Below are 27,135 nucleotides of genomic sequence, written 5' to 3'. Positions count from 1 at the left end.
AATATTGTCTAGCAAGCAAAAATAAGAGCTAATACATATACTGACATATACCCCTCATGTCTTTACTGTGACTAAGACAAAAGTCTGATTTACAAGTACTTCATAAATTTGTGAAAATGAATGTGGAAACTGTTCTGCAGCTCAGTGACCTGTTGGAACCAACTCAATACAACTGCTGTGCACACAGTCCTTCCCAGTAACACAAGCCTGTGAGCCACCAAATGGGAAGGGAAAACGACAAAACAACAGGCGTGTTTTTGCATTTAATAACCAGAAACAGTTTGGACTGCTATTCTCTACCCTGTTCACTGACTTTCTAAGAGCCCCCATTTAAACATCTAGAATAACTTACTTCTCATGACTACTTAATCCAGTTCTTCAACCTGAAAGTCCTAAGAGCTGCTGCTTTTTGAAGCATCCAGAACATTACTTGCATATACTTTATAAAAATGGCATTTCCTAGTAAAAGCAAAGCTTATAAAGCTTAGGGGAAATAGCCTTGGGGTTTTCCCCTTCTGAGAGCTTAAACTTTTATGAGTGAACCTGAAGGACTGCCAGACTTCTAAAGTGACAACACATTACGAAAAAATTTCCTATGTGTTTTGCAAATTTGAAGTCAGCCACATTTCACAACTGACATCAGGGTTTTTAATATCAGCTCTAATGAAATATAATTCTCCAATGACATAACTGTGAAGTACAGCATTTTCATTTCACTAGCTGGCAGAGAGGTTTTGGCCTTATTATTATTGTATCTTATGTAGAGCCAAAAGTGTTCTAGGCCCTGCACAGACATGCCTGAAGACAAAACCTTTTCCTTGTATCTGCTATAAACACAGAGACCGCAGGGTATTCAGCTTTACAAAACAGGTTACATATTTTCACATGACTGCTATGGCCAAGTCGTATGGTAGGACACAGGAATAAGAGAAAAATATAAGAAATAATTTGCCTTCATCTTCTCTGCAGTTTCACTTTCACTAAATCTCTTTGGGTAGGATTGGATAGTTTCTGGTTCAGGAGAATTTCACTGTTTATTGAAAAAAATCCTACAGTCAATGAAGAAGTTCCAGCTATCATCACAAAGCCCTGAGGGGAAAGGGGCATAAGCTGAGGATTAAAATGATAGTCTTGTTTTTAAATCAGGTTCCTCCTGAGGTCACACTTCCTCTGCTGGATGAGAGAGGTGTTTATTTCGGAATGGATACAGCTCACTACAGTTTAACCACACACCAACTAAAATTAAGAAGTTCCCATTTGCAAATGACTGAACTAAGGATGTAACTGAGAAGAGCTCTGCCTTTCCTAGACCCTCAAAACCCAAGAAATGGGGAGGAGAGAAAAAGCTACACTTCTCCCATCAGGAGAAGTCCCTGATGACTGAGATGAAACCCAAGCATGGAAGATAGCAATCAGAAAGAGAGACTTGTCTATTCTGAAGCCCCCGAGTAGCTGGTAGGAGCATCTGACATGGGCCGTTTGTTCTGAATTTGTCATGGGGACAAGCAACAACAGGCATAATGTTGTACTCACCCCTTCACCTACACATTCCACTCAATGCACATTTCTTCAGGTCTCCAAGGGTGTTACTTGTGAAAGAAATTGCCTCAGTGTCTTGGGGTGACTTTATGATGTGTATCCCATGTTGCTGCCCTAAGCCCAGAAATTAACTTTGTGCCTTTCTATGCCTCTAAACTGAGCCTGAGAGGGGGAAGGAAAAAAACTGAGCAAACAGTTTGGCTGTTGATTGCATGTTGTGTTCTGGGACAAAGCAACAACCCTGGTATCACCAAGTGTTCGGGGATACTGACACTCCAGGGACACCTCCACACAGAGATCCAGCTCCAGTTTAAGAAGGAATTTTAAAGGGCTATCTCATGGCATAGTTCACAGTAACAAGTCTAGGCCTGACCTGGTAAAATAGACACAAAAATCGATAAGCCATACTGACAGGTACAAAGGGGACACCTCTGTTGAGGCAACATCTTCTAGTGGCTGTCATGAGTGGAAGGTAACAGGACACAGTCTCTTTGCCACAGGGCTGATGCACACTCAGCTTGGGTGGGAAAAAAAAAAGAACCACCATTCAGCACATTAAATGGAAAGGTGGAGAGAAAAGCCTCCAAAAACATAAAGGGCAGATGTCTGGCAAGAGTTAACAAAAAGGTTCATTTGTGGGGTTTATTTGTTAGCTTCTTGTATAAGTCTTGAGATAACACCTTGTTGGAATCATAAAACACAAATGCAGTAGATCAGAAGCAATTTCTCCTTTGGACTGGACTCCAATCAGGGTATCTTGGTACCCATGTCCTCCTTTTGCATCTTTCTGAAATCCTGAAGCACATTTTTGTGGGTGTTTGCAGATCCTGAACCGCAGCCTGAACATGGTTTGAACTCTTAGTGAACCTCTGATAGCTGCACATACCTCCATTTGAGGCTATAGCAGAAGCTGAAAAAAAATCATGCTTGATTTTTCTATTTTGGGGGACAGGTGAGGAGAAGAGTCCACATAATACATTATGGTGTAGCTTGCAGTGGTCGTGGCTGTCTCTCTTGGTGCTGCAGCTCATTCTGTAAAGATAGCTATGCAGGATGAAGTAAGTGTTATCCTTCAGCTTCCCTAGACTGCTGACAAACATTACACTGGTCTCCAACCCTGATGGAACACAGAAGAGAAAACACAGAGCACGACTTCCCAAAAACGGGCAAAAACTTTGGTCCTCTCTGGAGGACAGAGGATTGGTCAGCTCTGGGAAGAGACAGAGGATAAATGGGGTCAGAACTGTCTTTCCCAGCTCCATGCAGCCAAGCATAAATTAACAGTAACAGAGATGTTACTTCTGAGGGGCTGTGTGAAGGCTGCAGCAGACACCACCATAGTAGGGGAAAAACTGCAATACATGTCTGCTCTCCCCAGCCAAGAGATCATAGTCAGGACTAACACACTTGCTCGAAGCTTTGCCTCAAAAAAGAGAGAATCAAAACCATGGAAGGATGGCGGGGCTTGGCCCACTGTAAATGTTGGCATTTATAATGGAGAACGAAGTGTCACCGGATGCCTGCTGCAGACACTCATGGTTTGCTTTTCACAATGTCATGGAACGATGCTTTGTATTGAGATTTCATACAGTAATAGTTCCTTAATTTAAGTAATTGCATTTTCTGCCTGTAGGAAATGGTCTGCTTTGACCATACCAAATAAGCTATTGTCCCACCAATATTGCCATAATCAGCTACCAACAATTGTTTTAAGGCACTGCTGTTTCTTAAGAGCTATTACTCCTTTATTAGAGGACAATGTAAGCCTAAAACCAACAGAATACTCTTCCCCAAAGATATCATTCCTTTCACCAGGCACTGAAGCAATAAGTGGCATAGGAAGGGGGAAAAATTGTTAGTTACAAAAACTATCTAGAGCCTCTGTCTATGAACTCAAAAAATACTATTTTTCACACAGTCGTAGAGTCCTACTACGTAAAGTTATACTAAAGCAGTATTAAAATCTCTACATCTTCCACCCACACAAATGAAGCAGTCCCCTCCTACCCCTCCACAGCTTCCAGCTTCAAATATCCTGGCGTAAAATGATCAGACAAAATAGGTGAGTTATGTTTTTATTGGTTCCTCCAGACTATGACGACATTTCCTAAAACACTGAGCCAGGAAACTATTAATGTCTCTGAAAAAGTGGAAAGGGTCAGGCTATTTCAAAGGACGTGTTTGCTAAGCGGCCTTTGTTACAGATGTATAGGCCACTTAAAATTCGATTAATAATAACAAAAGTATTTAGCATTCATGTAACATTTCTAGCTCCAAGGTATATTGTGAACATATTTGCTAGGCTGTGTTACAAATATGTTCCTGTATTTAGAAAGCATTACCCCTTTTCACCTTTTTGAGAATTAAAATAAGAAAGTTAATAAGCTTGCCTAAGACTTTGTAAAGTAGTATATCCATTCCAAGATCAGAATTACCGACAGATCTGTATGTGCTCCTAATCTCAGGCTGTTACTGGAGAGGGAAATGAAAATGGTCTCAGTTTATCACCTTTATAAAAATGGAAGACCTGGAAGATTTTCTAGATTTATGTCAGCTGTGTTGGCCTGCATTTGGCAGCACAAATCAGGTCAGGCACTTGCAGGTGGGGTCACAGATCCCTTAAAAAAAGCTCTGCGTGTTTTACATACAAGCACTGAACTAGAGCAACCAGTACTCTAACAGGAGCATAGCACAATGCATGCAGGATAGAGATCCCACAGAGAATCCTCAAAGCTTTCTAATTTTCTAGCACATACTACATGTATATACCTCTTTGTTTTGGCTGCTTTGTCAGTAGGTCTGGGAAATATCAAGGGGGACACAAAGGACTTGCACAAAAGACTTGGAATTAAAGGTGCTCCAAAGATAACACCACTTATTCCATGGCCAGAACAATTTCACCCACAAACCCAGTTCTGATCCTGACTGCACAACCTGTACGAAGGTCAGTTCACTAACACAGGAGTGCAAAGCAGATAGTACGATGCATTTCCCACAGGAGGGAGCTGAGGCATCCTAAAAGAAGTACAAGTCACCCTGTTTTCACCGACTAAGGAACTTCACTCATCTGTCATGTCTCAAACAACCACAGTCGGGTCACACGACAAACGCTGCAGGTAAAAATCCCACTATTGCACAGTGCCACCTCCTGGGCAAGCAAGACTGGAAAAACACCCTCACGTGTCCCTTCTCTCCGGCAGCATCCAACGTTTTAGTGTCACCTCCCAAGCTCTGGCAGGCCGGGCATTGCCTCTGTTCTCAGAAGGCAGGCCATGCATCCACGGAAAGAAGAGCCGATTGTTTACACCTCTCCCCATGAAACGTGAGCTGCAGCAGACCCACTCTTGAGTGAGGCCATGTCTGCATAGGCAAGCACTACACAAACCCACAGGATTAAGTTCACTCTGGGTTGCTGGCTAATCACAAATTAGCAGTCAGGGCTTCCTTTTAACATCCAAACAGGAAATGGGAGTGGAGGAAGTGAAAGCTTAATAACTTCTTGCATGCTAACAAGTTACATGAGCTGCTCCAATGAAAAAAGCTTTGCTAAGTGAACTTAAACCTAGCACACAGTCTGTCCCAAAATGGCAAGCATTTATCTTTGAAACCAAGCTATGCATCTCAGAAAGACACCGGAGGCAGACATTTAAATTAGCATAACTTAATTTCCAGTATAAGAGGACATAAAGCACTGAACTGAAGTTGAGGATCCTACTTTATGGTAATCGCAAGCATTGAGACTATAATCCCCAAACCAAACCCAAGGTGGTAATCCTAGCATCTCTCTTGAAATATTCAGTGAAAAAATAGGATTAGAAGGGCAACATTTTAGTTACCACAAACTGTTAAATCCATAAGGGCCTCTGACAAAGGAGCAAGAAAATCATGCCTAATGTTAGCTCCATTTCTTCGTCTCTTTGTACTCTTTGGCTGTGCAGATCCCATAATATTTACCTGGCCACACAGAGTTAAGTGTCAGAAAAGGTGGGAAATAAAGTCCCTGTAAGACACTGAGAACCCTAAAATGCCTAAAGGAGCAAAGGACTCTCAGGCCTCCATCACAAGCACAGCAAGGAACATCTCTCCATCTTTAGGCCACGAGATCACAGTCCCTGGCAAATGGGAAAAGCCTGGCCCATTATACACTCCTAATTTGGTACGATCTTCACAGCAGGAGGAGGAAAAACAATTTTGTGCAACTGTTGAGCAATTCTCAAGAGTTCAAGATAGATGAAAGGCCAGTTTCTCGGTTGCCTGGAGATATTAAGACAGATTAGGGACAAAAGTAAGATGACTTCAATGGGTGGATGTAGACTGATGTTTTGAGGGAACAAAACTGCAAGGTAGAATTCCTTGTTTTCTATGGATGTACCCAACAAAAAAGAAAAACCTCTTGGAAGAACTCTGCAGTATAGGAAGAGATTATTTCAGTGGGCTGCATGAAGAACAGAACAGAAGCAAAGGAATTTGGGAAAGAAATCCTGCTGTCAATATAACCTCTACACAATCTCATTATCTCCCAGGGATGCAAGCAAGAACAGACATATAACAGATAGTTACCGTGGCCCACAATAAACTGGCTACAATAAATAAGGAGCTAAAACTGCTTGGGTGCATGCTCTGCATTATGGAGTGTGGAAGTAAGGTTTTTCCCTACTTTCAGCAGTAGACACATGGGCACTCCTAGTTCCAATGCAGCATTTACCATGAAGTGTTGCCTGCCATAAGCCACCTCACTTGTTACACTGTGCACACAGCTGGAAATGCAGACCTTGCTGTGGACTCTCGTATCATTGATCTGAGCAATAAAAAAGGCACAGAAGTCTGTTGTACATGAACATCTGAATTTCCATCCTGAATCCTTCAGATCGTTTTCACCGTAGGCATTCCCTGTTTCCAAGGTGACAGGAGACAGAGCAGATATTTAATCAGCCTGGTAAGTTTTAGACCACCCATTTACAAAAACTCTCCAGAAGAGTTTTGAAAGCTGAAAAGCAATGACTCTGTAAGGCTGCTGGGTTTGGTGTTGGGGTTTTTTGTTTTGTAAGACAATCGTTGGTAAGTATTACATCTGTCACTGGGAACACCGGTACTCCTTCTACTCGTATTGTGACCTTGCACTCCAATACTTGTGGTATCAACTGCACCCAACCATCTATTTCTGCGGAGTCACCGACTAATCACCTCTTTTTTAGGATGTTTGCATCCAGGGCAGCAATGCCACTTCCTACTACGTGATAAAGACCATGAGGACTTTGCAGGACTGCCATCTGCTCCGTTGCCAAAATGACGGCATCTGCCAGAACATTCAGGTCTCCAGCCTGTGATGCTCCAGCAGGTTAGCTGATCTTCACTTAACTTCTATAGTACCAAATGGTTTTCCTTAAGCCAGAGACTTCCAGTTTTCCTTCCCTCTACTTCCAGTGAGAGAGGTGAGAGTTTCCACACAAGGTCTCCTTGGTAAGGAGTGCTGATAAGCTCGTACCTGTTCAGCAGCTATCACTCTATCAACAATCCACTGTCAAAAAAAATGGAGGAGGAATGTGCTTGACAATGTGAGAGACAAATTATGATCCGTGTCCTCCTTGCCCTACATTCACATGACATCCTAGGCTCACATGTGCCATTCACTTAAGTATCTAAAGGAAGGTGTAGTTGTGACCAGTTTCTCTGGATCAGACACCAGGTAGCTGTTAAATAATACTAAGAATGATTTCACCATGAGATGCTTGTACTGGATCTCACTCAAAACCTTTTTATATTGCATATATTACTGTTTTGCTGCAAATGTCGTCTCAAAGCAAAGTAAGAACTTTGATGAATATATGCATGAGATCATCCGGACGAGAAGACTGCATGTTTACAGAGGTGGGGAAACACTTGACAAAATAGATTATCTTTTTCAGTCTGTACTCCAAAATAAAGGTTTTCTTGGATGATGAATTCAGGAGTTCCCACAGTTTTGTTCATGGAGGGCAACCTAATGGGTGGGACATCAGGATAGGGGTTGCATGACCAAAAAAAAAAAAAAAAAAAAAAATCAGCAGGACAGTGTAGAACAGCCACAATTTGAAAATTTTCCTGAGGGTCACATACTTAGCAGCTTTCCAGATCAGTCTCTGGGAACCCCTGACTCAAATGTTGAATTCTTGTGAGGAATGTAATTGATCCTTGTGTGGAGTTTTCCTCCTCAAACACATATTTCTGAAGGTTTTCTTTTTTTGTGATTACTACTGGGCTCTGTGTTACACAAGCGGAAGAATGACAAGGCAAGAGCAGACATGCTAACCTTTCAGTTTATATGGTAGCTGTAAATGCTTGTATAAGCTCAAAACAAGTGGTAGTCTTACTGAGGAGGCCTCCAGCTCTAGAAGCAGCTCCTATTATATTTAGGTAGTGGTGTAAGGGAAAGGGCTCTTAATGCTTAAATCTTCAGTAGACTTTTAAAGTTTATTTTCATAGTCTAAAGGCTTGGGAAGGTAATGATAACTTGTAGTATTCTCTAGAATACCTCTGTCATTGTGGTCTTGTTGAGTTATTTGCATGATTTGGTTCTCCTGTACCACAAACATACACAAATAGGAAATATTTCTGCCTTGCATCACCTCTGGAAGTGAGAGATTGCCTACAGAGGGAAGAGGAACAGCTGTGGAGATAGACTGCTATTAAGGATATCAGACTCCATTTACACCCCTTCAAGTGCAAGTGACAATTGTAAACTGTACATAAGATTTGAGCACACAACTGTGCCAGTTAATAAATCACTCATGGAAAAAGTAAGATAAAGAAGCTTTTTGGTTTGCAGGTTCCTCTCCTGCACTTAAACTTTCTGTGCATATTTTCAAAGGCCTCTCATTCCCAGTTGCATACAGATTTACAAAATAAGAGATGTTAGCAACTTGTTCTCCAGTTTGCAGGGTTGGCAGCAAGGCTCACACAGCTGGTATCCCTGTGTCTGCTAGTCACAAGGCTGAAGCTTACTTAACTTTAGGCAAATTAATGGAGAACATCTACCTTTCTCCTTTGGTACAAGCAGGTGTGATGGAGAATTCCCTTCTGCCAAAATAAACTACCTGCGGAACAAACTAGGAGTCTTTCTCAGCAAACTTTCTGACTTTAATTCAGATGTTATGAGGGGAAAAGCCACCAGTGAAATGGAGAAGCAAACAGATAAAAATCTCTGGAATGTCCTCTCTGCTCAGAGCTCAGGAAAACTCAGTTATGCAGGGAGAGCTGGCGTGAGCTCCACGCTCCCCCAAGACGAAAGGGACTCCTTGAGGGTGTGAGAGCTGCAGTCCCAAACAAAAAATTTCTTTTGTCTCTATTAGTCTGGCAGACCTGATAATGAACTTCTCAGCTTCTGGGCAGGGAAAGCACGTGTTGGGTCACAGACTCCTGTCATGCTGGATCACGGGGTACTGCCTGTGGTTGGAGGACTGCATGACAACAAGAAAAGTGCTCTGGCATGGCTGAAGCACCCTTGTGAAAGGTCTCCTGTCAGTAACAGGCATGACTGGCAGAGATCTGGCTTAACTGAAGTAAGCTCCATTTTGTTCCTCAACCCACAATACAGGTGTGGCTGGTTGAGAAATCAAGGCTCACGCTTCCCCAAGGACCTGCCCTGCCTCCTTATAGGGAGAAGAAAAGCCAGCTGCCTCTGTTGCAAACTGGGCATGGTCCAGGTTAAGCTGTGGGGTAACCTGAGGTCAAAGCCTCGTGTGATGGTCTGATGTTCACTGCATGCACCGTGCCAGGAATGGTCAGTGAGTCACACTGCTCTCAGGAAGGTGCCTGCTCCATGTGAAATAGAGAGACCCAGGAAACACCACTTGCTTTTAGCTGAAGATCAGACAGCGAGAACACAGCAAAGTCACACGGCTGCTGTAGAGACAAAGGGTATGCCAGGCAGCAGGTTTTCTATGAGACAACCAGCCAAGGAGGCTGCATCTGACCTGTGGTCTGTTTAAGAAATACAGCCTCACTGTCTTCCGTGTTTTATCTCATTCTGATCAAGGGTTAAGCGAGGCACTCAGCCTATTGTTCCTGCCACATGATAAGTTAACTAGCTGCATGTAAACAAAGCAATTAAGCTCCATAAGGAACTGTTTGCTATTCAAAGCTGAACTAAACATTGTTTAGCTGAACTAAACATTTTGTTTTGAGAATCCAAATATGGTCAATTACTGACAGTCAACTATGACCATGGGATTGTTTGCTGCACAGAAAGGGCCCCTGGAACATGCAGCACAAACTGGAAGATCACCTTTCCTCCTCTTTACCCTGACATTAACCATCTAAAGACCCAGCTGGGCTCACTGTTAGTTGCCTTCTGCTGAGTATCACCTTAGCATAACTAATTTATGATAATTTATGATAATTCTTACCATAGTTTATGATAAGAATAGAGAGAGAAATTTCTTATGCTGGCACAGGTGGTTCTAAACCCCTGCTCTTCAGCTGTAAAACTACCAGGCTCCATCAGCGCCCCTCCAGGAGAACACCTCTCAGTTGTTAACTCCTTAATGTATTTGGTAGTCAGACAATTCAGTAGGGAGCAGCACAGCACACAAATACAAAACTCATTATTTTCTTATTAGCTCTATTCCTGTTCCATGTAAAAGCCCTAATCAATATCAGACTGTCAACCTGCTGAACAGAATATGCACAGAGGAAGAAAGAATCCCATCCCAAATGTCTTCAAGACCAGAAGACTGGATACTTTAAACCCAATTCACACATCCAACTCAAAAAAGCCCAACTCTCCCACCGCTGATATGTGCGCATGTTCAGCTTTGTAGGCTGAATTTATATATTCATAGAATGTAGTATTCTTGCATAGACAAGGTAAAAAAAGAACCATCAAAATAAAAACAGAAAAGAAACATTACTAAATCCATTCGGGGCTAATGAAAGCAAAAGTAAAAATGTGTTCTGTCATAGCACCCATTGTAATTCACTTCTGTACTTTAAATCTGCAGTTTGTTCCTTTGCAAAGATTTAACAGATATCCCCAATTACAGACCTGCACTGCAGCTCTTTGCTGTGTTTGTCACTGTGGGACAGAAGCACCTGAGCTGAAGCAGGCATACAGCTGAGGGAGGAAAACCAGGAGCTGCTTGGAAGAGGACATAGTGGGGTGTGTGCTGAGCCCTGAGTCAGAGAGGTCCCAGCACACCAAGGGCAAGGACACAGCCTGGAAGGTGATGGCAGCTTTCAGTTCACAAAGTTCCCATTGGAAATCTGGGAGTTAAAACCCCAGTCATGGTGGATCTTCTCATATCCATTAGTCACGCTCTCCCAACCAACTCAGCTATGTGGTATCTCTGCTTACACTGCCTTAGAAACATCCCAGGCTCCTGATGAAGTTACTAGATAAATTGTGAGTTTTGAAATACAGATAGACAAAGGTTAAGAAAACAAACTGTCTTACTATTTATTGTAGTGCTGCAACACACACGTCTCCATCTCTGATGAAGGGTGAAAAACACCATTTTGTGCAACAGACTGGCAAGGACAACTGTTTGGGAGGCTGAAATGGTATGGTGCTGTTATTCAACTGAAATACAGCTGTGGGAGACCAGGACAGGCTGTGCAGATGGTCTTTCCAGGATATTAAGAGAAGAAGCACAATTTACACACAGACACACAGACACACAGACACACACACACAAAAAAAAAAAAAAAAAAAAAAAATCTGGAAACACTCTAATTCTCTAACTTGGTTCATTTTATAAATTCTGGGTGCCAAAATGGGAGGGGAGACCAGGACAAAAAAGATTAAAACAGCCTTAAATTTCTTCCTGAGATTCACCCACCCTCATCAATATTAGTGGCCATCAGGTTTTTACAACTTACCTTCTCTATTCCTTGCAAATACTTACAGGCACACTTTCAAAGCTGCCCACGTACAATGGAGGACCTCTGAGTATCCTACTAGGAGGCAACAGTGCCAGGAACACACAGAAACACATTCAACTGTTTCTGAACCAAAAGTCCACATCAAGTGCTGCTTTTCTGTCCCTAAGGTTTCTACTTTTTTGACTATTCAAGGGAATCCTTCATTCAGCAGAGACAAAAAGGTCTAAAGCCCCTTTTTTAGGATGTATCTTAGGCTGGGATAAGTTGGGAAGGGATGCAGGCCTAGGCTAGGGCTTGTTTGGAGGCACACAGGGACCTGCAGAGTTTGGGACTCATCCAATGTGAAGATCAAGCTAACCCAGAAGAGACAGAAAGCTGTGAAGGGCTGGACTCCAAAGCCAGGGGTGAGGGGGAACATGGGACATGGGACAGACTGTAGGACAGTAGTTGGTTCCTAGTCTCAGTGAAATTGGTGTCTATGGAATTTCCAGTTCTTCTTGCAGCCAACACAGGAACAATACATGAGGTCTGCAGCTTTCTTTTAACAGTGTGACTGCAGTATAGGAATTCTGATTGTGAAGGATTTGAGCTTGGGAAGAAAAAGGAAAGCTGCTTCCAGACCCATGCAGTGACTGAACATGCCAAAGCTCAAGCTTTCATCAAATGGGCACAACGACTTTCAGCAGGCTCTGCTTGTCCTTTGGACAGTTCAGCATCCATCCTTTCCAATAAAACATTTCAGAGGAAGCTATTTTAGGAGTGCAGGTCAGGATGCACTCTTCAAAATCTACAGTGTAGTACAAGCATTAGGTTTACCCTTAGTCCTTCCTTAAACATGGTATTTCTCTGCCTCCTCTAACCTCTGCACCCTCTTTTATTATTTTATTCTTGGCTCCATTAACCGCATGCTCTGCTCTTTTCTGTTCTGGCTTCATTCCCTCTGGTTTTCCTCCTCTTCACTGAAACAGCCTTTCCTTCTCCATGCTATTTCACCACTAACACAACAAAAATCCTAACACTCATCTGATTTCACATGTGTAGCACAGTTGCCTTTACTTTTGCATTCCCCACATTTTGCCTTCCATTGATACTGTCCACAAGCCCTGTGGGACAAGGCCTGTTCAAATTGGAACTGTGCTTAGCAAAGCAGCACCCACAAGATCTTGACTGGCCCCTCAGTATGTCCTGGACAAAGGCACTTAACAACACTGGTTGGTTAACTTGCTTCTTACACAGCCACCACCCTATTCCACCTTAGGATTTTAAGTTTAGGTCACCACATTAATATTGTGTCATCCCTCAGCACAGTACCTGATGCAATTTTCTTCAATGTCACTTTGCCAACAACTTTTAAGGTGGTTGAAGAATTCTACCTCAGAACCCAGGCAACAAAAAAACCTGCTGTATCAGGGAAAACTCTGCCAAGGTACAGAGCAAAAGGCCTCTAACTTCCATCCCTAAGAAATTTAAGGCAGAGTGCCTATGAGCCCTTGCCTCTGCAGGTCAGAGGGCTTGGGAAGCACTTGTATCCCATGGTGTCAAGCATGGCAGTAAAACCGAGAAAGATCGTTTAAACAAGGTACGACCTGGGCATCCTGTTTCTCATGGCACCATCCTCAAAATATACAACTGCTACCAAACATTACACTGTAAATTTCCCACTGAACCCAAAATGCACTTGACAAATATAAAAAAGAAAAAAAAAAGAAAAAAAAAGAAAAAAGAATAAAAATATTTGTATCTTAAGACATGCTGACTGGGTAAACAAGATTGTAGCTGGGTTTCTGTTATGTCCTGCTTCCCCATGTGCAGGCTGAAGCAGACATAAATGTTTACAGCAGTCACTGCTGTGATGCACTCACGGCCCACGGGCTGCCTTTACCACCCCTCTGCCTGGCAGGAGCAGAGCAAGGCCTGAACACGAGGATGGGTGCCTGCTTGTGCTTAGAACGTGATGACCCATGAGCACTCTGCAGATGCAGAGCTTCTCAACCAGCTGAAATAGATCATTCCTACACTATATGCAAACACCATGCATGGCTACAGGTACAACTTTTAACTTTTCTTCAGGTCTTGAGTGCCAGATGGACCCTGTTTGTAGCTACAGAATAATGCCTTTCTCCATCCTCCCTAAGTTATGATTCGTCATAACTTATTTTGTGGGGCCAATTTACTCTCTCAGATAATTATCTAAAATTTAAATGAAAAAAAATCATGACCAAAAATGGTCCTCTCCAGCTCTCACTGCAAGCATTTCAAAGTCAATCTGTCCATTCCATTGTCGCCAGCCACCTTCCCCTTTACAATGCCTGTGTGCTAGAATTCATTGTGTCATTAATGTGACAAATCTAATCATCAACTCATTTCATAATGTTGCATTTGGCCAAAACTATCATTCATACATAGAAGCATGTACCTTTTATAACTCAACACCTTTGGAATATCTTTGTTTTTCAGTGTACTTTTTATGCTGAAGCTTTATAACAAAAGATCTCTAAACCTACATACATCCTCTTTACCTGTATCTGTAATGATAGTCTTCAAAACTCTTCAAAAGGACAACTGAAAAATCTGTAACCTGTAGAGAGCTTGCAACTTTTCAATCCCATGCAGAAAGTAACTTCTATGCTTTAATGTTGGTAAGCAAACACAGGAAATAACCATCCAAAGAAAGATACCTGAGGGACTTTTTTTTCAGTTAGCACCTTAAAGAGTACAGTGTTCTAACGTAAGGAGAATTCAAATAGTTAAGAATCATTTTATGACAGAAGTTGAGTACAAGAGCTCAATTTCAGGTAAGCACCTGAATTCATGACTTATCCTTAACTGAAGGTCTGATACATTCAGTCAGCAGGTCTGATTTTAATGACATCTTTGTATTTCCAGCCCAAATATATACTGATATATCACTCTACAGACCCTTTCCAAAGCTTCTAACATCTGAAGTGCTTCTGAAATAAGGATTTGCCACTCTACTCAGAGCACCTCAGATACACGTATTCTGCAAATTTCTTCTTATAAACCACACCATGAATAGGAGACAACTTGTAATCTACTGAATTGTCAGTAAGAGAACCAATAAAAACCAGTTGCTACTGTCTACCCAGTTGTTCTAGTTAATTCTTGGGTTTTATCATCACTGTGTCTTCTCCCCTTCCTCAGTGCCTGAGAGAACCAACACATAGAGTGTTTGCCTGTTTAGGCATGCAAACACAGCAAGGGCAGAGGATATGCTTGAAAAATGTCTGGACTATGATAGAGAGGAAAAACTGATTCTTTTCCCCTTGAGTAGTCACAGCCATTATTTGTAACAGGAATATGTAAAAAACATTAAAGTAGATGTATGAACTCTTACTTGATGATATGCTGTAGTCCATTACATCTGAGGAAGTGTTGTTACAGGGAATACTAGTGAGAGCATTTTGATATGGGCCACAGGACTGGCTAACACCAGTTTCATTGCTCAATGTGGCATATTTTTCCTATTATGTAATGCTTATTGGAGGTATTATAATGATACATAGCTGAAAGCCATCAGTAAAGGCTTTCACAAGGGACCATGCAGAGAAAACTGATACAATGATAAAGAGACAGCACTTGATTGTTTTTCCTTATATTCTTTTGTACCTTTTGGTGGCTGCTAAATGAGTATGGTCTGATCAGATCTCTTAACCTCACCTGCCACCTTTATGATACCATTTGTCAGACCAAATTTAGAAAACAGCTGCTGGGAGAAGGCTGCTGTCTCATCACTTGTGGAAGGTCACTAAATAAGGAGGCAGCAGGGGGGAGGTCTCTGTCAGGTCACTTCACATCATTACAAGCTGTACAAGTTCCATCTTTCCCAGGATGATTTCTTTCAGCACATGCAGATTCCAAAATGGTTAGAAAACAGACTAACTATCTGGGGCAATTATGGGGAAACCTCTCAAAATATGAAACCATATTAGGTGGCCTTTTATTGACTATGCCTAATTTAAAGTTTATATGTCATCAGGGCAGACTTGCAGAAATCCTCATGCATGCAGCGTAATCAAGCTTTTATTAAAACTAGACAGACATTTTCACCACCAAAGCCAGGATTTCATTAGGAACCTTTCTCTTGTTACTCTGTTGAACTTTCTACATTTACAGAACCCTGTCAAAATTACCTCTTAAAGATTTAAGACTGATACCTTCCAGGGTGCTATTTATCACTAAGAAAAAGTACACTGATTTGGATAGTTTAGGGTATTCAGATCTCATGTCTTTTATTTTGAGAAACTTCAACTGTGCTGGTGAGAAGCAGATGAAAAAGAACTGCTTCCAGTCTCAATCTCAGGTATTAAACAATTATTTAATTATTAAAAGGAGTAAAGTGCAAAGCAAATGAAAGTTCAGACAGTAAACAGTTTCATGTCTCAAAATCATTCTGTCACTGACAGACCACAGAGGTCTTAGAATCCACACCAAGTGGAATTTAATACAACAAACAGGATGGATTTATTATTAAAAATTAATGTGAAGTTAAATGACTGAGCACTACTTCAAAGCAGCTAGCTATACAGTTATTCCACCAGTTTATTCATAATCCCATTTCTTGACCAAATACTCTAAATTCAATACAGTATAATTATGAAATGCTGAATTGCATGTAGAAGTCTGCCTATCAACTCTTTAAAATACCACAGTGAAGAGATGCTTATTCTAACCTCACTGTGTAAAATATAATTTTGGAACCCCCCTTTAATTCCAGGGGATGGCACCACAATTGGTCTAAAAATGTGGTATTTTAAAATCTAATACCTCATATTTTGGGGGAAAAAATACTTGCACATCTTGCAAAGGGAGAGTGAAAGGCATCTCAAGTATGTTTGTCCTTAAAAACAAGTTTGTAACATAATGGGGAAAAAAAATCCACCGGTTGCTTAAACCAAAGAAAACATTCAATTAGAAGTGCCAGTCCATTTTGGCACCTGGTCACTCTTGACAGTGCAGATGCAGACAGAGTGTGCAAGGTGTAGGATGAAAACGTAAGGAGTTGCACACTGTCCCATACAGTGGAAAAGGGATGACATAGAAGCACAACTATTTGCTGATAATAAGCCCATGAACTCATTGGTTCCAGATGATTCCTCCCCTTCATTTGTTTCTTCACTGCCTTCTGGGCCACTAGAAAGGCAAGTTCCTTCAAGCAGAGATCTCAGTAAGGTCATGCCAAACATCAAAGGCACCAACAAACATGACACACAAACAAATATGTGAAGGACATAAAAGAAGGCGAGTCTGGAGCAGCTGTCAGAATAAAGGAAGCAAGACTGAGGCTGGGCAGACAATAAGAGATCAAAGAAAGAAATGCCAGCAGATTAGCATCAAGCTGAGCAGTGAAAGCTAAAAAGGAAAATTGGTTATTGCTCTCCCCTGGAACAGAAAAGCAGTCAAGCTAAGAGGAAGAACTTGGTGAAAGAACACAACTGTCACTATAATATTAGCCTTGCCAAACCTTAAAGTCCTTTAAAACAGGCAAAATCAGTGTTTAAGACAACAAATGAACAGGAAGCACACGCTATTTATCTGGCAGCCAATACTGAGGAAGCATGCAGGATGAAATGATAGAATTTTGTCCTCGTATGAATGCAATCAGCGAAGTTGGAAAGGAGGAAAAAGCTGAAGACATTGAAAGTGTAAGGGAGGAGAATGTAGAGCTCCCATTGCATGTAGGCAACTAACACAGATCCAAAGACATGCCTAGACACACTGCAATAGCTCTGTGAGGGTCAGGTATGGGAGCAGCCCAGCTGTGACTGCAGAACACAGAGCAGTTCATTAGCTCATATACCAACCTTGTTAGTAATCCATCTGGTAAGAGTGACTCTCTCAAAGTAGCAAAAATGTGGTGTAAGAGTATGGGGAACTTCATGCTGTGGCAGGGTAAATGAGACACTCCATTCCTATGTGCTGCTTTTTTGAAAGGAAAAGCAGCTTCCAGTTAGGAAGAATTTGAAAACTACATCTCTTGGATTCAGTCCTTGAAGTTTGACAACAGCAGTTTTGGCTGCAAAGGATTCTGGAGTTGCTGAAAACAAGGACTACAGCAACTCTGCACTACGAAATCATTCACTGATTTTCTCATTTGTCAGTCAGAAACTAGAACTCAGGCCTCCAACCTAAAATCCTTGTCATAGTTACTGCAACCCCTGTTTTTTTTTCTAGGGTAAAAATGATATCCACCCAATATAATAAAACAGGATCATGATTTGAAGTCAAATTAGCACCATAACAAATCCTGTATCAAAGATCTTGAGTCCTGAAGTCATCTTGTCTTTCTGTTCACTCAGTTCTCCAAGCAACTACATGATGCCTAACACTGTGGGTTTGGGGACATGGAAAGCCACTCACTGGAGCCTGTCTAGCTTCAGTTCAAGTACAAGACCAAATCTTTACATAACAGTAACTACTTCAACAAATTCAGGATGGATATCAACTCCAACAAGGCCATGAAATAGCCATATTTATATGAAAGCCCTGATTAATGTCTTACCATGTCCAAGTGCTTTAATGAAGTCAGGAATTGAGTATGTGGACCTTCACATCTGGGCAAATGATGACTGTGTATAAAACGGAGTTTGCATCCCATCTGCCCTACAAACTAAAACAATGTGGTCAGCCAGTACTGATTTTTGCTGTGCTTGTAGTTTAGGTAAATCCAATCTACCTCAAGACTGTGAGAAGACCAAATTCAGTTGAAGATTTTAAGAGAAAAGAGTATTAGGTGTAGACAAGAGAACTAAAGATCCCCACACGACAGAGAAAAAATTTGTGCCATGGAAGCCTGGAAAGAATTGATCAGTCAGGCTGCCTGTGGCTTTTGGGCATGACCAACATTTTGAGAGAACATTGCACCCATGCTCTAAGCTATTACACAGACATTCTCAGAGCTATTGGAAGACAAAACTGATGGAAGGGTGAATCATGACTCTGTATGGGCACTGTCACAGAGCTGGTAGAAGGCTGAACCATGACCTCAATTTCACCCCCAACTCCCGTCCAACCTATCCACCTTAACAAAAAGGCAAAAACGTATATTAGAAGTGCGAGCAGTACTTCAATAGATGCTCAGACCATGGTCTGAGATACATCTGTTCTGTGAGGACGAAAGGAAGGGAATAAAATAAACAGCCTGAGGGCACACTCCAATATTTCTTCTGTGACTTTTGTACATGAAGTCCTGAAACTGTCCATTGTCTCAGGACTCCAGGCAGTTTCCATCATCTAAAAAGGAAAAAAAATCAGCAGTCCACAAAGATAATTACTTGGGCCTGTAGGTATTTGTGTTTTAACATATTATTAAAATGTTGAACCAAAGTGATTTTAAAAAGTGCTGTGAATACTGTGGTGAATAGGCAAATATAAAATATATTGGTGAATCTTATTTCCCAATGTAGAAGCTTGGTCTGCATAGAAATTCAGTCTCCAAACCTGAATATTTTAGAGATCTATTCAATTATGTGAGGCAGACATACCTTTCTGTTATGGGGTCTGAAAAAGTGTCAGTCAACTTTTGTGCTGTTCTACCTTGTGACAACTACACAGTGTAGAATGTTAGAGACGAGGCAACCAAGGTCAGGAGCAGTCCTGGTAGTTTAACTCTATTTTAGACTGAAAGAATATTTATTTTCAGCTCCTACATGGGCATTCATAGAAGTTTTTATAGGGATCAAAATGTCCCATTAGCATTCCCCTGAGCTGCTATAATACAATTCAAGCATAAAGTCTTTAAAATTTGGTGTCAAGAAGTAGACTTTTTGTAATTTTAATTGTTTCCTAATTAGAGAAGAGACTATAGGGCATGTGTGGTTTATAATATTACATAACAAAAATAGCATTCATTTTAACAATTGTCTAAATACAGATTTAAACAATTAGCCAAAATACTGCCTCAAATATTATCATGTCCAATTAAAAAAAAAAAGCTTTCAAAAGCACTCAAATGCAGTTATAGTAGGAAAGCCATAAAATCCTATTTTAGTGATGTAACAAGTCTAATCTGAACCAGGTAGATGAAACATCAATCCTAGAATGTCTTTATTCTGGGGGTTTATATAAAAATAGATGAGACCAAACCTGCACCTAAATTCGACAAAATAATTTTTTTAGAGAAAAACAAGGGCTGAATTCACAGAAGATGATATGGACAGGTCAACTGATTTTGTCTCAATATATTGCTCAAATCAACAAATTCAGCTTTTCAGAACCCTGTCCACCAAACACCCTGCTCTCTTTGTCCCTCCCAATTTTTGCCAAACACTGATGTTTGAGGGCAGGAAAGGGCGAGCGAGATAAAGATCCTCGAGAAGGGCGGTACCAACCACATGCCATTCTGTTTTCTACTACTACATAACAGACTTCCATTTTTTAAATTTTATTTAATGTATCACATATTATTTGATGCATATATATGTATCATATGCATTATTAGTAAGCATTATATCCTCACATACATTTTCCCAGCTTGCCTCGAAATCTCTCAACATACATTTCCTTTCTGTGCTTCCGTGCCCAGTTCCACCGAGCTGTGTATTGGAAGCTGGAAATTTTCTTTCTCTCATGCTCAAAGACTCCTGTGTTTCTTCTCTGTGCTCCTGCACCTTTACCAATTTTTCCTTAACAATAAAAAAATTACCATAGACTTTTCTCCTCTTTTTCTACTCACATAGTAAAGAGGTTCCATCATCTACTATGTGCCAAAACAAATGACACAAAATTAAAGGACTAGGTATTCTGCTTCTGGCGTAAATGACAGCCCAACTATTGTGACCTCTGCTTCTTCTCTAAAAGGAAGTTTAGGAGACCTTAGTTAGTTTTTAGGTTTTAGGTTTTTGTTTTGTTTTGTTTTTTTCAAAGTGAGATAGAGAAAAATCTATAGTCCTGTAGTCCACCAGCAGTGTCAGGGTAGTCAGCTTGCTCCCAGGGGGTGAGAAGAACCATAGCACAAGCAACAGCTACCAGTGACAACTCATCACCAAGCAATGAAAGTACAAATAAAAGTAAAGACTGGCAAAGTTTAGAGTTTGGAACAGTAAGAAAAGCAAAGCAGGAGACATAAATATGGGACAGAGGACTCCAGCTGAAGGGAGACAGAGACAAGTGACAATACAAAGATATATAGTCCACGGGAGATCACCAACTCTGGGATTAAATCCCACAAAAGCTTCCAGAATGCATTCAAGTTTGTTCTGAAAACCTGATGGGCATATGGGAATTATGAATATGAATAAGTATCTTATTGAAGCAGCTGCTTATTTGATTAAAAGATCGGGAAATATAGGAATCAAATGCCTGCCAACAGAAATGGCATGCTTCTCCAGCCCAAAGAACATTGTGACCTTAAAAAACCCACTTTGGGTTGAAGTGACTGATGTTGTTCTAAATATCTGAAGAGAGGAAAAAAAATAGGAGGACAGGGCTGTTGCAGCAGTTTGGCTCGGAAAGCAAAGCAGAGCAGTGACGGTTTTGTTCTAGTTTTAGATGTGCAGTACACAGAATCGGCTGAAAAGAGCCAGGCAATGATGCCTGTTGCATTCTGGAGATTAGGATCAGGCAAAGGCTTTATGCTGGCTGCCAGCATTTGAATAGTTTTGAGACATTTCAGAAGACTACGTGATTCCAGAAGACCTTTTTTGTTTTTAAACTAGTGGGTGCTTTTAATAGATGCTGAATACAGTCAGGCCTTGTTTGAGAAAAGCACTGCTTATCTCAAAATAAGCAGGATCCAGACAAAATGCTTCATCGGTTCACTGCTTCCTAACGAGATCTTTACTTAGGAGCTCTACCCATTGTGTTGAATAAATGCAACTTGAAAGTGAAGGCAGAACAACCTGACTGGTAGCAAAAGGTGTTAGCTAAACAGCCAGGACATGGGTGAGATTAGATGGACAGTCACTCCAGGACAAGAGCAGTGCCTAAAAGGCTTGTTCCTGGATTTCAAGCTGTGAATATCATTTGCCCTCAGCGACTGCAGCTTTGAGCAAAAGTGATGAGGGAATTACTGTTTGTTCTCATTTACTTAAGCAGGCTCCTCACCAGTACAAGAGAACAATCACAAGCACTAAGGGAAATGTGCTCATGTTTTGGCCAACAGGGCACGAGATTAACAAGAGATGATAATTGGTGCAATTAAAAAAAACCTGCACAACTCCTCCATTCTTTCAGTGACCAGTAACAACTGGATGGCTACTAGATTCCAACCTGAATCAAACCAAAGCATCTGGAAGACTGGTATGGGACACAACACTTACTCCACTTTTGACACATAGTAGTCAACAGCTATAGAAATCCTTCCCCCCCCCTCTTTTTTTGTTTCAAAAATTGGAAATAGTGACTCACTAGCTCTGCATCCTACAAATCCTACCCCCTGCAAGGAAGTTTAATCATTCACAGCCAGTCCCATCACTCTGCTGTCAGTTGAAAAAGCTTTAGTTTTTAAAGGAAACTTGTGATTTTCAGAGTATTTTTCTCCTCATACTGAAGGAAGCTGTTTAAATCTCTCTACTTTATTACAAGCTCCAATATACCAAGCAGTCTGAAGACAGGGAAATGGATTAGATAAATAGAAATATTTTTGTTATGACCTAATTTAAGGATCTTAAAAATAATACAATAACTTCAAAAACTGAAAGGCATCAAAAGGCTTAAAAATATTGCAGAGACATGAGAGTGCAAGATATCTGGCAAGTATTGATAGAGTAGAGTTTATGATTGATAGAGTTTAACTTGAATGAGAAACAGGAGGCATTCAGAGACACATGGTTACCATTCACAGAAATTTATTACCAGGGCATTTCTGTTACTGTAATACTCTTTATACCAGGAGCCATATGCAATGGCTCAGCCTTTTATGTGCAATGTCCATTTATGTCATATTGGTGAAAATTAAAGAAAGGTTTGAATTTGGAATTTGCTGGCTGCCAGTACAATGTAAAAGATCAAGGTAGTACAGCTTCTGCTCTTTGTAAAAGAAATCAACAGCCCTAGGAGAAAGCAATCTTGCAGCTTTTACAAGCTTCACAGTAAGCAACAAAGGAAACGGCTATGACACAAAATGATACTTGCCCCATAATACATGCAATTAATATCAGTCTAGTACACTTAAAATTACACCTTTAATAAAACTGCCTCATGTTTCTATCAAACTAATGAATGCACTGCTTCCTTGATTATCTTAAAAATTCATTTGTGCATTTGCACTAGCACTGAAACTTCATTAGCATTACTGCTTGTTCTACAGGATACCTTTACTAAACCATGTTCTACCACAAAGCAGACGCATGTTGCCATCTATTGCAATTCCCTCATTAATTAATTTTACAGTTTTTATTATCTTCCATATTATATTCCTCCTTACAGAAGCACTTAAGACATCACAGCAGCCTGAGTAATAAAGCTCCAAATAGTAAATAGCAACAATTTCTCCTTATGAAGCAGCAAGCGTCTAGGACCTAAATATGGTGAAGCAATTTGTAAACTGGAGAAATAATGAGTTGTAAAAAAAATTATCCCAAATCTTATCACAAACTGTTTTTCCAGTGGGTGTCTGCCTCCACCTGTACACCAAATCCACATCATTAAGATACGATGGGAAGAACTCCTCAGCCACACACTGTTCACTTTGGAGTTCTTTGATTCTCATGTACAATGCCTGACCTCCTCAAATTGCTCCTTGGTTTGTTGGGTTTATGGCTCCTCTTAAAGTAGTTTACTTTAAGAGAAGAAAAATACTATGCCTAACTCCACAGGAAGCACCACTGCCCCAACTCTAACCCACATCTGTTTTACCTCTTACTGCTCCTTTAAGTTTCCCTACATGTGTCTGTATCTTAGTGTCATGTCATGGCATCTCTCTGAGCTAATCTGCACAGCCCAATACTGCACTGTAAACCCCCAAATTTATGCTTAGTTGGCTGCTGAGACAAACGTGTTCCCTTTTTCTATGATCAAACAACATGCCAGTGTGGTTCTTCAGAGTAAAGCAGGGACAGAGTAGTTGCAACCAAGCAGAGCTCCACAGGATGCCTTGCACAGTGGACAGCACCCAGCCCGACCTGACATAGTGACAAGAAAACTACAAGTTATAATGGCTCATTCCCATTTTTATTTTACCACAATGCAGCCAGAGACAAAAGCAGCAAGGCTGCAGCTGAAGGTAAATCTAGACAAAACCCTTCCCATAGGTAAAGGGAGATGAGGTTATTAAGAAATATTTTATCCTGTGAATTCACGAAACCTCAAAAGCAAAAGAGCATCATTGCTCCAAAGAAAATCCATGTGTCTTCATGCAATACACTTCCTCCCCTAGCTTCCCTAACAATTGCTTCATCAAGACTGTTCCTTTTCCAGCATTTTTCTACTAAAAAGTTTTCTTTGGAGAATAATAGTGCATTTTACAGATGGAACAGCTTGTTTTGCTTCATTTGCTAAAAAAAAAATACCCAAACCCAGCAACAAATGCAAAAAACCACCCCAAAGCAACGAAAAAGAAGGATTTTTACTCTGAAGAAGCATTCCTGACATGAAAAAAACAAGTACCTCACGCACACAGCAGAAAGATTGTTGATTGTCTCACACTGCTGGAATGCTTTACAAAATCCCTTATATCCCCATATGGAATAAAAAGTCACAGCAGTCCTTGACACTTCACCTCTATTTTACAAATACCTCATTTGAGAGGTGATGTAAATTTTGCTCTTGGTTCTTCAGTGTGCTTAGGTCTCTCTATAGTATTTTTAATTTCAGAATTCCATTTTAATTAAAAGAATTCCACTTAACAAACATGGATTATGATAGTGGAGAGGAAAGAGGAAAGGAGAGAAATATAGTTATCATGGGTAACATTTTCAGAATTTCTCACATGAATGTCACATTTATTTCAATGGGATTGATAGCAAGACCACTATGACCTAAATGATGGCTACCCAACAAGCATACACCACTCTACCCCACCCAGTAGTGATAGGCTACCACACAGGGCTGTACCACATTGAAATAGAATACAGGCCACAGACAATGCCTCTCACAATGTGTATAAAGTGTAAGGGGACACAGCATTATCTAAGTCACTGGGTGATAAAGACATGACAAATGCACATAATGGTTTATCTTACCTGTTTACTTGGGGGTTTTCACAGCCAGAGTTCAATTCCTGCTCAAGGCCACAAAATAGGAAACAAACTTTTTTGCAAGGCAGTTGGAGACTTTTAAGTGCCTATTCTCTCAATAAATACAAATAATCTGAAATTGTTAAGTGAAATATTAAAAAGAAATGTTCTGTCCAGCTTTCCACATTCGTGGAGGTGGCTGCTTTTTTCCCCATCATCATCTGAGCAGCTGATAGGCGAGAACTTCGGGAAGCCTGCAATGTTGCCATGTAAGACACTATTACCTCAAATCTTTAACAGCAGCTTAAGCACAATGTAGGCTGACTGCAGCACAGTAAAACTGCACAAGAGATTAAAGATGCATTGTTTGGGTAGGGCAATATAACAATTTCACACCACTTGTAACCAATCTCTTGCTGCTCCTGTTATGCAATTAATGGCATTCACACATTAACGAAGGAAAAAAAGCAAAATCCTCAAGGCTTCCCTGCTTTTCCCAAGTGTGAATACCCTGTTGCTCTGTTATTATAAAGACATTTCTATTGGTATGGATGACAGATGGAGGGTTTATAAATTAGTAATCCCCAAAAGCTGCTTTAAAGCTTTAATTTCACAGATTTTTTAACTCAAGTTCCATATTAGAAGAGAGGATTAGTGTCACTGTTATAGAGATTACTGCACATTAGTATAAAGACTTACAGAATTTTGAGTCAGTGCCATCGAAGCAGAGCACTGTGATGTATGGGAAACAGTTACTGCACTTACAATAGCTCATAATATGTTCAGAAATGCAACAAATATGAAAAAAAAATCTCAGCTCTAATTAATTATGTTCATATATTTAAAATAATGCATGCAGTGCTTTACAATTCTTTGCTCTTCCATAAACATGGTGTAATTTTGACATTTAAGCAGAAAGACTGCTCTGATTTATTTGCAGATTAAGTCGTATTTTTGCGCTAAATGCTCGGCTGCTCTGCCCAACAGACCAAATCATGACATTTGTTCATATATGGTTATTCTCAGTTAAAAGCTCTCTCCATCTGCCGGGAGGTTTATTAATAACTCATCACCATGGTACCACAGCATCTTAAGGAAAATAAAACACAGAGATAGTTGCTAGGCTCTCCAGCCTCTAGGGATAAAAGGGAATATTTCTTGAGGAAGACTGGAAGAAACACTTTTGGTCCATTTACTTATCACCCTTGAGGGTGAGGCTAAGCCAAGAGATGGCCCCCATACTGTGTTCTGAAAGCTGCAAGTATTGTGGCCATCACTCAAACACGTCACCCACAATCCAATTCTCTGCACTAAAAACACATTAAAAACAAATATCCAGAAATCCAAACTGTGAAGAAAACCTAAGGAGAGAGGGATTGGGGTGAAGGAATGCACCAATTTTTGCAGCAGTCCCATTTAACCCTCAAAAGGACTCTGCAGCTACATCACTGTTGCCCCCAATCATATTAACCACACTAACCTGTTTGCTAACCTGCACTGAACCCCACACTGCCGTGCTGTAAACACATCTGACATCACTGCGGAGAAACAGGGAGCAGGTCAATGACACCTCCTCTACCCAGAAGAGTTTCAGCTGTTTCTCACAAGTATTTTCAAATGTATGGAATGTGAGAAGTGCAACCCTTTACCTGTAACTCTCTACCCATCAATACTGAGAAAGAAGATGTCCCCATGGTTCTCTGACAGGTTTAAGCTCCAGAAGAAACAGGCAGTCTGCACACTTGTAAACATTATCTGCTTCAATACATTAAGTCAGCTCTAAATATGCTAACATCTTCAGAACTCTAATACAGGGAAGCACCAAACTTAAATGCAGTAAAACACATAGCAGACACGGTTTGTTTGCGGCTTATATCCCTTCTTAAAAAGCATGTACTGTCAAGGTGGCCACACTATTATTCCAGGAAAGAATGTGACTGCAAAGGAAAATCTGTAAAAACAACATACATACTGCAGGGTACAAGAGTGTGCTTCCTACTTACAAATAACTACACTATTGACTAAATGCATTCGAAGGCCAAAAAGCAGTGAAGTCAGAAGTCACACCTTTAGTTGGTATGCTACTCTGATGAAGTGTCTCATGAGCAGGAAAGCTTTACAGAATCATTACGTCTTCTGTCAGGGAGAAACATCCAAGCGTGCAAACGGTCCAGTCTACCCTCTGGGAGAGGACCAGCAAGTGGTTACACCATTTCCTTCCCTCTTCCCTGTTCAGATCAGAAAGCAAACAGTGCAGAAAGAACCATAGGATGGGGCAGTCATCTCCAGTGCCATCTCCTTGAAGTCGCAGTACTCACTAGCTTCTTCACATGTAAAGTTAACACAGAAAAAAGATCATGTGGCTCAAGGCACAGGGAAGACCAGAAGCACCAGAGCCTTTCCCACTGAAGGGCTGGCTGGCATGACATGAAAAGCCACAAGCAGCAGGCCTGCCACACTCCCCCAGAAACACTGTCACAGCTCAACATATTTCTTCTCAGAAGGATTTTCACTTCTGCATGCCATTTATTCGGTATTTTAGAAGAGGGGAAACTGCTTTTTATCACATGCTTATTATGCTTTTTATCTTTTCCACACTCATATT

At 40.8% G+C, this 27,135-nt stretch overlaps 2 protein-coding genes across 6 annotated transcripts in view; one reads left to right on the top strand and one right to left on the bottom strand.

Annotated features, from left to right (window-relative positions):
* Positions 1-27,135, bottom strand: part of CMSS1 (cms1 ribosomal small subunit homolog) — a 225,447-nt gene that overhangs the window by 68,331 nt on the left and 129,981 nt on the right. The window lies entirely within an intron of this gene.
* FILIP1L (filamin A interacting protein 1 like) overlaps positions 1-27,135 on the top strand; it is a 189,356-nt gene that overhangs the window by 34,912 nt on the left and 127,309 nt on the right. For all 4 annotated transcript variants that reach the window (XM_019283781.2, XM_039558205.1, XM_039558210.1 and 1 more), the window contains exon 2: positions 6,735-6,877. The gene's annotated coding sequence lies outside the window, so the exon portion shown is untranslated. The remainder of the gene's footprint in view (positions 1-6,734; positions 6,878-27,135) is intronic.

This window comes from Corvus cornix, chromosome 1, assembly GCF_000738735.6.
Source record: "Corvus cornix cornix isolate S_Up_H32 chromosome 1, ASM73873v5, whole genome shotgun sequence".
Lineage (NCBI taxonomy): Eukaryota > Metazoa > Chordata > Aves > Passeriformes > Corvidae > Corvus > Corvus cornix.
The sequence above is the reverse complement of the archived record's forward strand: the minus strand, read 5'-3'. Positions and strand labels throughout refer to the sequence as shown.